Here is a 12,906-nt window from a genome sequence, read left to right as displayed (position 1 = left end):
CTATTTTACTTTACAACGCATGACTATATATTTTTGCAAACATCAAATAATCTGATTATACATCAGATTACATATTATAAAATCTGATTACATACCAGACTACACAGAATCCTTCCATAAGTACCTAAAAGTCAGGTTTATCCAGGTATAATTTCCAATTACAGGTAAACAAACTGAATATTAACGGCAAAAGCTTAAATGAGAAATTATCCACTGTTAAGAAACAGTCTAAATTATAATTTCAAATAAAAATCAAAATAATCTTTAAAAACTATAAAAATGCATATAATTTGTATGATTAAATTATATACTACCTAATAACTAAGAAGAATAAGATAATCATTCTATTCAAAATTTTATAAAATTAGGTTCGAGTTGAAAGAGACAAATGAAGACTTTTACTAACTTTATTCACATTTACGTTTATACATATTTTGCAATGTCCACTTACTATTTTGGAATTATAAAGGCAATATATAATAAAAGATAAACAAATATAGATGATCACTTTTTATATCTATATGCTAGTGTTTTTTTTTTTATGTCATCATAAATTTATTTTCAGGCAATATGATAATATATTAACACTTGGCATACTCTGAACTTACAGAATAAGAACCACTCCATACTTCCTCATTAATGACTACCATTTTACATGAGCTTCTACAATCACAATGAGAGAACCGATTGCTACATGTTTGCTGGTAAATACATTCAGTAAGGCACTCAAATCCTAGACACGAACTAAGCACAGAACGCTCTTCCTCGCTTTAATAAATTGAAACATGATCTCATTTCCTTCATTTTCAATGCTTTTTATAGAAAGACACGCTTGTTTTGAACTTGCCTAAACATAGGTTTATATAAACGAATCCATTATCATGTATAGTTATAACCAAGGAAATGATTTCACATTGACGGTTTTTTAGGTAGGGATAAGCAAAAGCACTGCAGCAGTTTCTGAGGGAATGTCTTCCATGTAGTTCCCCATACTTAGTACAATGCCTGGAATGCAGCAGGGACTAAACACAGTGAACAAATGGGCAAACCTTTAATTCCCAGGGATCGGCTACATATTGCCTTGACTGGTAGATCATTTCTCCAGAAGAAAGGAAGAAACCAAAAACACAAAAACAATCTTTTTAAACCTCACAGGATTTTTTTAGAAAAAAGTTTTAGTTTATATATCTACTGCAATTCTCTTTGTAAAATATATTTAATAAAAAATCCAAAGCAAAAGTCCTGTGATTCATTTATTTCAAAAGACAAATCATTTCAGTACTTCTTCCTTGAAATGTCTGCAGTTTCTTCCTCTGGCCTCAGAGAAGGGTATCGGCTCCATGCTTTACAATGTCAGGATAAAAATCCAGGAGGGAGAAATCTTGTAATGGATAGCTCTTTTCATCTAACACAAAAAGGCTCTGAATCTTCAATACACAAGGTTCTGCACTGACTGCCAACAAAGAGTGGAACAGGTCTGCCACGACCATCCCATAGGTGATCGCTGAGGAAGGAACTATCACTCTGTTGAGGCAGTCTGCAGAAAAGTTGAGAAGAATCTTCTCTATCAGCTTTGATTCTACACGGATGCAAACATCATGTCTTCCATCAACTACAGTCATTAAGGCTGGCCTATAGTATATTTTCTTCATAGTAAATGGCAAGCAGCTAAAACACTGTTTATAGATCCTGTTCTCATCTGTTTCTAGTTCCAATCCACATTTTGCACAGCCAGCATATACGATGTTGGGAAGAGAAGAGAAAAATACTCTTCAGAGAACTGTGAGCATTTAGAGCTATCTTCTGAGTTGCTGTAATAGGAAATGCCAGCTCTGAAATCTGGGCTTTACGTAGAATCACTCCTGAACACTTATCCTCTAGGTGGGTTGCTAAGTCTGATATCTTCACAAAGGAGGGTGTACTTTTTTGTAATTTTGCTTTAAATGTAATTGCCCTTTTATCATCATCAAACAAGCACTCATGGGATGATCAAGGCGTTGTGTGCAATTCTAGGTTTTCTAGTGTGTAATTGCGCTGAACAAAAAGATATTTAAATTCCCTAATATAACCTTTTTTCCTTTGAAGTTGAGGGTACCAGGCTGCTCCAGGACCCCATAATACAAGCACATAATGTTGATCTTGGGCCTGTTCCACTGTTAACATAACTTTTTTCTGCTTCTGTCCTCTATAACTGTATACTGCCTATTCTTCAGGCTGCATAGATGAATAACTCCCAAGATTTAATAACTGACTGCTAAATGTTGATTGTAGTACTGTCTCGCCAATCCATTGGTCCGCATGAATAACAACATCTGAGCAACCAGCCGGAGGCGGGTGGGGCCTACGAGCAGATCCGGCCACCCGCGGGCCCGCCCCAACTCTCCCCTCCCCTCCCTTCCCCTCCCCTCCCCCCCTTCCTTCCTTTCGCTAGTGTTTCTAAATCATTATTGCACAGAACACTGCTTTACAGCATATTTATGTTTGTGTATGGGCGATAAAAGTCTCATTGTCTGTTTGAAAAATACCAGAGGTAAACAAAAATAGGGATGTATTTTGACTCCAGGGCTAATCAGAAAAATTGATGGTGAATGCATACTGCTGACTTATATGCCTGTTTAATCTACTTTACTAATGAATACTTTTTCTCGACATATCTATTAACAATTTCCAAATCTAGTATCTCAAGAAACCAAGTTTTTAGAACACCATTCTATTATGATACAAGAAAACATGCATATTAAATTAGTAATTTTCTAGGAAGAAATAAATGACCATAATTGACAGAAGAAACAAAACAAAATGAGTCAATAATAATTAAGTATGTAAATAATTTGTAAAGAATTATAACCAAAACAAGCTACATCCCCAGATCATTTGGTTAATAGCTTTTTAAATGGTTTTAAATAAAAAAGTTTATATAATCTTCCAGGAAATAGGAAAAAACAGTTGCCTAGTTAATATTATGTATATTGCTAATACAAATATCTATCAAAGAGTCAAGAAATTAAAATTTCTAAAATAATCTCATTTAGAGATATCCAGTGACAAATAAAATATCCAGTAGTATATTAAAAAAAAAATCCTTGACAAAGTAGGATTATTGATCATACAGTCAAAATTATTTATATTTTAGGAAATGTTTTCATATAATTCTTCCTACCAATGAGTCAGATAAATGGCTCAGCAATCATATTTATTTAATTGAACCAAAACTAAAATCCTTCATCCCCTTTTTTACCTGATCTCTTTTTGCTGTTTCTAATTTGAGTTGTCATAATAACACTAACTCATACTCATGTGTGATAGATGGTAAAATACAGAAGGAAGTACATGGACAAATAAAATAATCAAAATCAATATTCTTACTCTTTTCCAGTGAAGGATTATTTATTTAAGGATCATGAGCAAAGATATATAGAAATAGAAAGTTTTAAATTTTTTCTTGTTTTAAGACAGTGACTTTTAAGTTTGGAATTAAGGAAAATCATATTTTTTTCTGTAATTTTCCATGTCAGTTTTATGAGATGAATTTTATTCATTTTTAAATACATCAATGACATTTATCTGAGGAATCCTAAGAATCAGTATAAAGTTCACACTATGCAAATATCTCTTATATCTGGAAAGGCTGGGGCTGAAAAGTTCCTGTTGAGATTAGCATAGATCCAACATTTGGAGTCTAAAGAAAGATAGAAAGCAAGAAGACTGAACTCTAACAAATATCAAAAAGGTCAATTATAAGCCTTGATCCAGTATTTTCTAGAATATTACTGCTCCTAAATCTCTCATTTGGCCAATTGGCACACTGGTAGGTGGATGTTATTGCAACAAATAGGTTTTTGTTTCCAACATAGAAAGCTATCATCTAGAACTAGTATATTTTTCTTTCTCCTATTTAATTCATTCATTCAGTTATATACCTGCATGTTATGCAGAATTACATGTAGAAGAAAGAATTACTATGATTAAAAATGCAAAAATAGTTAAAGAACACTGATGAGTAATATCAACGAAAAGGACTGCAGATCAAGAACACTATACCACCCAATCTTTTTATAATAAAACACAGTATTTGTGAATATACTTCGTTTGGAATGGATGAGCAAGGTGAAGGAAAGAACATTACTCCCACACATCAAAATATGTAATTCTGTGACTTGAACAAACTGAATCATTGTGGTTAAAATAAAGGTGTTGCCACAGAATATCCTGAAATATGTTACTTTGGGTAGAACCCACCAGAGAAATTTCTCTTAAGTGGTGGGAAAAAATAAACTATCTAACTAATAAATTAATGATGCTCTCCTAAATATATAGATTTTCTTTTAGCATTATGGATACCATGATCACTTTTCTTCTTTTCTTTGTTCACTAGGAGTGTCACAGGCAAATCTGTGGTCCTTGAACATGTGGTCTAGGATTTGAGCATTTTGACTTCAATTATATTTTTGGAATCTTTGATTTAGTAATCTATTTTATTGTATGGCAGTGTTCACAATTCTGTAACATATATAAAAAGGAGATTTTTGAAATACCATGCACTGCGTCATCAGAACCTCCCTGTCTCTCACCATCTAATTTTTTCTATTTCCATGTCATTATCTTATTGAGACCTTGAAGTAACCTACACACTATATTGTCTTCACTAGGATTTTGTTATAACAGTCCCTTTAACACTATTTCCAAAGTTATCCTAATTTTGTAACTTCCCACTCATATTCAATATTTTTTACCATTTTATTGCAACAGAATATAATTAACAGACCTTCAAGCGCTTTCTAAATTGATTTTTAACAAACAATATGCTTCATAGAAAAATATGAAAACATATACAAGGCTAAAAAACGAGGTAAATATGTTACTCTGGACCAAAAATATTGAAGGATAGAGACAGCAATATTGTTATGAATATAAATTATCATCATTTTGCAACACAATGTGATTGTAAACTGATCAAAGTTCCCCAGTCAAGACTTCTCTCACCCATTAGTACTAGACTTCCCCTTCTTCTACAACCAACTCCAAATCTGGATAAAATACTCGACAGGCATTAAGCATCGGAAGTGAAAAACTCTGATTCTCAAGAGAAGAGAGACCCGTGAGATGAACTGCACATTTACCCTTTCTTTCTACCTGTGGTCTCTTTCTAGATGGTGCTACAAGGATATAGAAACCAAGGAGAGCACAGAAGTCTTGGTAAGTTGAAGAGGCAGATGTTGGAAATGCTGCTGAGGTGGCTGGAATGTACTGGATAGGGTACCAAAGAGGAGACAGCTGGACAGAGAGATGGGCACAGAACTCTGATAGAGGTCCCTTTATGTACTTGGTGGAGAATATGCACAAAGAAGGGAAAATAAAACAACACACACACACATGCCATTCTACCAAGTCAAAAATAATTCTCTCCCCTAAATATATGGATTTTCTTTTAGCATTGCTGATACTGTGTTCACTTTTCTTCTTTCCTCTGTTTACTAAGAGTCTCATAGACAAATCTGTGGCTTATCAATTTGTGTAATTGATAAAGTAGTGTTACAGTAATTGATTTGCCCAAATAAACAAAATGTAATATTCTTTAAGGAAGACAACATTCAGATTCTCTACAGCACATCAACCACAATGTCCAGAATATAATTTAAAACAATTATTATTAGAAATATAAAGAAACAAGAGTATGTGGCCAGAAATGAAGGCCGCAGTTAACAAAAACAGACCTTCAGGATGACCTAGATGTTGGAATTAGCAGACAAATACTTCAGTATAACTAGTAGCAATATGTTCGGTGAGTTACATAAAACATATAAAGAATTAATACATAGAAAATCTAAATAAATAGGAAACGTAAACAAGAATCAAATGAAAATTTTAATACTAAAAGTTATATCTGACAATTTAAAAATGTTCTAAATGAATATAACAACAAACTTGAGACTAAAAAATAAAAGGTCAGAATTCAAAGACAGACAAAAATAATTCCATGACAAGATCCAAGGAAAGAAAGGTTGAAAAACAAAGGAATACAGCCTCAGTAATCATAAGGCAATGTCAACCAGTTTATCATTGCATGCTGGAGTCCAAGGAAGAAAACAGAGAGAGAATGGGAAAGAAAAATATATTTGAAGAAATAATATCTGAAATTTCTCTAAATTCAGGGCAAATTTCAACTTGTAGATAAATAAGCTTGGTGAACTCTAAGAAGGATAAGTCCAAAGGAAACCCTACATATTTTATCTTAGTCAATTTTTGAAAATGAAATATAAAGGAAAAGATACATTGAATATAGAAAAATATGAATGTCATGACAGCAGACTTTTGATTGGTGGGAAAAAATGGAGGCTAGAAGATAGTGGGGCGATATTGTCTGTGTGATACCACTATGTAATGATATCTTTAAAGTATTAAATAAAATACTAACAAAACAGTCAAAACCCCAAAATGTCATATGTACTGTAAATATCTCTCAAAAATGAGGATGAAAATTAAAATTTCCAGATAAACAAAGGATGAGAGAATTAGTTACTAATGAACATACACTTCAAAATATGCTAAAGAAAATATTTTAGACTGAAAGTTATTGATACCAGATAGAATTTCAGATCTGCAGAAAGAATGAAGACCACCAATATGTGGGTAAATATGAAGGAGTATTTTTTTCTTCTCTTGATTTCTTCAAAAGTCAATTGACCAAAAAATAAAAAGTGTATTATTGTAAAGTTTGTAATCTTTGTAGAGGTAAATCATATAACAACAACACAATGAAGAGAATGGAGTAATTGGAACTACACTATTGTAAATTTCATTTTATTTTGAAACTGACAGATTGTATATTTTCTGTGAACAACATTATATTTCGAAAAAAGTATACATTGTGGAATGGCTAAATCAAGCTAATTAAAATATACTTACCTCACATAGTTATAATTTTTGTGGTGAGAACATAAGACCTCTCTTAAAATTTTTTGAGAGTACAATACATAATTTAAAAAATTAGAATACAAAATATAACACATTGTTCTTAACTATAGTTACCATGCTGTACAATAGATCTCTTGAATTACTTCTTCTATCTTCCTGAAACTTTGTAACTTTTGACTAACATCTTCTAAACTTCCTCTCCCACCACCATCCAAGTCCCTGTTAATCACCATTCTACTCTCTACTTCTATGAGTTCTACATTTTTAGAATCAACGTACATGTGCAATCATACAATATTTGTTTTTCTGTATCTGGCTTATTTCACTTAACATAATGTCCTCCAGGTTCATCAATGTTGCCCCAAATGAGAAAATTTTCTTCTTTTTCTTTGCTAAATAGTATTCCATTGTGTATGTATACCGTATTTTCTTCATTAATCTGTTGATGGACATTTTAGGTTGATTCCATATGTTGGCTATAGTGAATAATGATGCAATAAACATAGGAGTGCAGTTATATCTTCAACATGATTATTTTATTTCCTTTGAATAAATACCCATTTGGGATTCCTGGATTATATGTTAGTTCTAATTTTGGCTTATTGAGGAACTTGTCTATTGTTTTCCATAATGACTGTGTTAATTTATATTCTCACCGACAGTGTGTATGAATTCCCATTTCTCTGTGTCCTCTCCAACATTTTTTATCTTTTGTCTTTTAGATAATAGCTGTTCTACCTGGAGAAAGGTGATATTTCACTATGAATTTAATTTCTATTTTCCTGATGAGGAGCATTTTTTCCAAATACCTGTTGGACATTTGTGTATCCTCTTTTGAAAAATGTCTGTTCAGGACCTTTGCCCATTTTAAAATCAGGTTATTTGTTTTCTTGCTATTGAATTGAGTTTTTTTCTATATTTTGAATATTAACTACTTATCATATGTATGGCTTATATTTTCTCACATTGTATAGGCTGTCTTTTCACTCGGTTGATTGTTTCCTTTGCTGTGCAGAATCTTTTTAGTTCATCCCATTTGTCTATTTTTGCTTCTGTTGCCTGTGCTTTTGGGGTCTTATCCAAAAAATCATTGCCCAGACACATGTCATGGAGCTTTTCAGCTATGTTTTATTCTAATAGCCTTACAGCTTTGGCTCTTAAATGTAAGACATCCTTTTTGAGTTAATTTTTACATATGGTGTAAGATAAAGGTTTAATCTCATTCTTCTTCAGGTGCATTTCCAGTTTTTCCAACACCATTTATTGAAGCCACTGTACTTTCTCTATTGTGTATTCTTTGCACCTTTTTTAAAAGTCAGTTGGCTGTGAATCTATGGATTTATTTTAAGGTTCTTTATTGTGTCCCATTGGTTTATGTGTCTATTTTCATGCCAGTACTATGCTATTTTGGTTATATAGCTTTGTAGTGTTTTTTGAAGCCAGGCTGTGTGATGCCTCTAGCTTTGTTATTTGTACTCAAATTTGCATTGGCTACTCAGGGTCTTTTGTAATTCCATATCAATTTTAGAATTTTTTTCTACTTCTGTGAAAATATCATAGATGTTTTGATAAGAATTGCATTGAATCTATAGATCACTTTGGCTAGTATCAATATTTTCACAATGTTGTGAGATTTTAAAATTTGTATATGAAATAATTCTTAATTCTAGAAGGAAATATAGAATATCTTCATGATCTTGGGATGGGCAAACATTTCTTAGAGAAGAAACAAAAAGCAATAATCTTAAAAAGGGAAAAATTAGACTATATCAAAACTAAAATTTTTGTTCATCAGAAGAAATGAAAAATGTGTATAAGCTACAAACTTAGAGATAGTAGTCTCAATACATATATTTTAGTGGTCCCCAACCTTTCTGGCACCAGGGACCGGTTTTGTGGAAGATAATTTTTCCACAGACCTGGGCAGTGGGGGAATAGTTTGGGGATGGTTCAAACATATTATATTTATTTTGTGCACTTTATTTCTATTATTATTATGTTGTAATACATAATGAAATAATTATATAACTCACCATAATGTAGAATCCATAGGAGACCTGAGTTTTTCTTCCTGCAACTATCTGGGGGCGATGGGAGACTGACAGATCATCAGGCATTAGATTCTCATAAGGACCATTCAACCTAGATCCTTTGCATGTACAGTTCACAATAAGGTTCACGATCCTATGAGAATCTAATGCTGCTGCTGATCTAACAGGAGGTGGAACTCAGGTAGTGATGAGAGTGATAGGGAGCAGTTGTAAATACAGATGAAGCTTCACTCCTCCATGGCTCGCCTTCTGCTGTGTGGCCGAGTTGCTAACAGGTCATGGACTGGTCTGTGGCCCAGCATTTGAGGACCCCTGATATATTTGACCTGCCCTGTAACTTGTATCCAAACTAATTGAACTACTCAGACGGTTTATACAAGAACATATACAAATGGCCAATATGCATAAGAAAGGATATTTAACATCATTATTCACCAAAAAAAAAAAAAAGGAAAATTTAAAGCTGTCACTTCATTATTAGAAGAGCTAAAATTAGAAACTGCCAAAATTACACAGAAACAGAAAACAAATTGATTGTTATCTAGAGTGGGAAGGAGACAAAGTTACTCATTAATGGGTATGGGGTTTTCCTTTGGAATAATGAAGATACTCTGGCACCAGATAGCACCAATAGTTATACAACATTGTGAATGTACTAAACGTCACTAATGGTAAATATTATACTATATGTATCTTACTATAATTATAATAAAATAATTGCCAATACCAAATGTTGTCTTGGATGTGGAACAAGAGAATACTTATATGTTGGAGATGAAAGGGTAACATGTTATGATCATTATGAAAAATACTTTGGCAGTTACTTTTTTCCTTATGATTTTGATAGCCAAACTTAGAGCCTATAATCCCAGCATTTTGGGAGGCCAAGGTGGATGGATTGCTTGAGGTCAGGAGTTTGAGACCAGCCTGGCCAACATGGTAAAACCCTGTCTCTACAACAAATACAAAAATTAGCCAGGCATGGTAGCAGGCACCTGTAGTCCCAGCTACTTAGGAGGCTGAGGCAGGAGAATTGCTTGAACCCGGGAGGAAGAGGTTGCAGTGAGCCAAGATAGCACCACTGTACTCCAGCCTGGATGACAGAGAGCCCATCTAAAAAAAAAAATAAAATAAAAAATAAAAAAACTTAGAAAAAACTCACATATCCTTTGTCAGAGCAATGGACAAATATTTTATATCAATGGTGTAATCATTTCCAACAATAGGAAAAATGAGTTTCTGACACAGGCAACATACAATATATATGCATCTTGAAAACAACATTGGAGTGAAAGAAATCAGATCAAATGTATACATATTGTATAATATTATTTACATGAAATTTAAGTATAGACAATATTATCTATGTTAGTATAAATTAGAGTATGTGGGGAGAGATTTACTTGCCACAAGTGAACCTGTTGAAATTATGGCACTTTTGTTAAAAGTCAGTTGACTGTAAATCTTTACTGGAATATTGGTTACACGGTTGCATAGACATTCATCAATATGCACAGGATTGTGCTTTTAAGATTTGTACATTGTACATATATAAATTTTACTGCAATTAAAAGAAATGAGCATGTTGAATATAGACCCAGTTTTATTTGTAAAAAAAAAAGATGTAGCTCTACAAACGTTACTATGTACATTTAAAAGAAAGAGAAATAGGCCGGGCGCGGTGGCTCAAGCTTGTAATCCCAGCACTTTGGGAGGCCGAGACGGGCGGATCACGAGGTCGGGAGATCGAGACCATCCTGGCTAACACGGTGAAACCCCGTCTCTACTAAAAAATACAAAAAACTAGCCGGGCGAGGTGGCGGGCGCCTGTAGTCCCAGCTACTCTGGAGGCTGAGGCAGGAGAATGGCGTAAACCCGGGAGGCGGAGCTTGCAGTGAGCTGAGATCCGGCCACAGCACTCCAGCCTGGGCGACAAAGCCAGACTCCGTCTCAAAAAAAAAAAAAAAGAAAGAGAAATAAAGAACTGTATGCCAAATGGTTAACACCGTTCTTTTCTAGGGGTAGATATATTTAGAACTTTCAAGTTCCATGTTCCAAAATTTGTGGTTTATATATTTTAAAATAATATCATGAGTAGAAAATAAGCACCAATTAAAACATAGAAACATTACATCTAGTTATACCAAACAATGCTAAATGTGCATAAAAGAGGAATAAATGGATAACTAAAAATGTATATGAAAAGACAATTGAAGTGAAAGATTTTGACTATTTTAGTTCTCTTATCATTCTGATTGATCAAAGTGGTAAAATCAGGCAAAAATCAAATTAACAACATTCTCCTACATAATAAGATAATTAATAGACACTACCTTTAGTGACCAAATGGTGTTTGTCAAAATTTGTCATATAATAGTCTAAACATAAGATTAGATTAATGCATAAAATCAGAAATATCAGAGTATTTTTCCTGACTGCTACGTATATTTAAAGTAACATAACAATATATCTATAAACAACAATCTAACAAAAACTCAAACAATTGAAAATAAATTTATAGTCCCCTACTATCAAATTAGTGAGGAAGTAGGTCAGGAATACACCAAATCACTATTCAGAAACATACAACAAGAATACAATGTAAAAGTCTTTAAGGAATATAATAAAAACATCACTTACAGGATGTCAAATGGTAAAAATCTTAATCATGGATATAAAAAGGGTTAACACTGTAGTGTATGAAGAGTCCATTCACATTTATATGAACATTAAGACAGCAATAAATAAATGAGATAATGATATAAAAAACACAAATAAGAAATCAATTCATTATAAAATAGCGTAAATTATCAATCAAATAAGCACAAGAAGAAGCAGCAATAATCAGGTATAATTTTACTTAAATAAATTAATCAATTTAAATATATATTTGTGTACATTTTCGTGTGTGTATATATATACATATATATGCAATGTTGATATGACTATAAGGTAGTTACATTTGCATAACTGGTGATGATATAACTTGGTATACATATATATTTGGATTCAGTAATCTTTTTCTTGGAAATGTATTTTAAAATACTAATTCAATTTATTTACAGCTATACAGCTATAGCCTTAAAGACTCTTATTGAAGCTTTATTAATAATTGCAAAAATTGGAAGGAAACTAAATGCTGTATAATAGAAGAATCATTAAGTTAATTAGGGCTTATCAGTTCAATGAATTTTGATGCAGACATGAGAAAAACAATTACACTCACTATTTGATAACATGAATTATGCTTACTATGCTATATTGAACTCAAACACACAAAATATACTTTGTGTAAAATTTGATTAGCATATTTTTTAATATTATATGAACATGAAGTTAGGATGAACAGAAAATAGTGTTTCAGAGTATATATAAATTCTTAATAACATTGTCTTTGTGGTATGAAGACCTATTACTTTTGATTATATATATTTCTTTATTGCTAGTTTTTAACCATAAGTAGACAACGCTCCTGTAAAAAACTATACATATTTGCATTAATATGTATATATAGACATGCATATATATGATGATCCCCATGGTTTGACTTACCATTTTTGGACTTTATGATAGATTTTTTGGGGTGGTTTGTAACCCCATTGTATATCAAAAAACATCTGGACTTAAAATAGTTCAACTTGTGATTTTTTTACTTTTGATGGACTGACAGGGTATTAAATGTGTTTTGACATACAATATTTTTGACTTATGATGGATTTATCAAGATAATTCCATTTTAAGGAGCATAGGTATTATGTATATATACATTTTTACCTACATATGTATATATTTTTGTATATATGTATATATTAATTTTATTTTAATTTTTTAAAGTACTAGATGCTATGTTCAGTATCAGGGATACAGAAACAGTTAAGCTCTGCCTTCTAGAAGCTCTCAGTCTCCATGCAGGGGACCACGTGGCCTTATTACTGTAAGG

General features: G+C 32.5%; 1 pseudogene; it reads right to left on the bottom strand.

Annotated features, from left to right (window-relative positions):
- Positions 1-1,319: 1,319 nt before the first annotated feature.
- LOC112634885 lies at positions 1,320-2,163 on the bottom strand (annotated as a pseudogene).
- Between the last annotated feature and the right edge of the window lie 10,743 nt (positions 2,164-12,906).

The sequence above is a fragment of the Theropithecus gelada genome, chromosome 11, assembly GCF_003255815.1.
Source record: "Theropithecus gelada isolate Dixy chromosome 11, Tgel_1.0, whole genome shotgun sequence".
Lineage (NCBI taxonomy): Eukaryota > Metazoa > Chordata > Mammalia > Primates > Cercopithecidae > Theropithecus > Theropithecus gelada.
The sequence above is the reverse complement of the archived record's forward strand: the minus strand, read 5'-3'. Positions and strand labels throughout refer to the sequence as shown.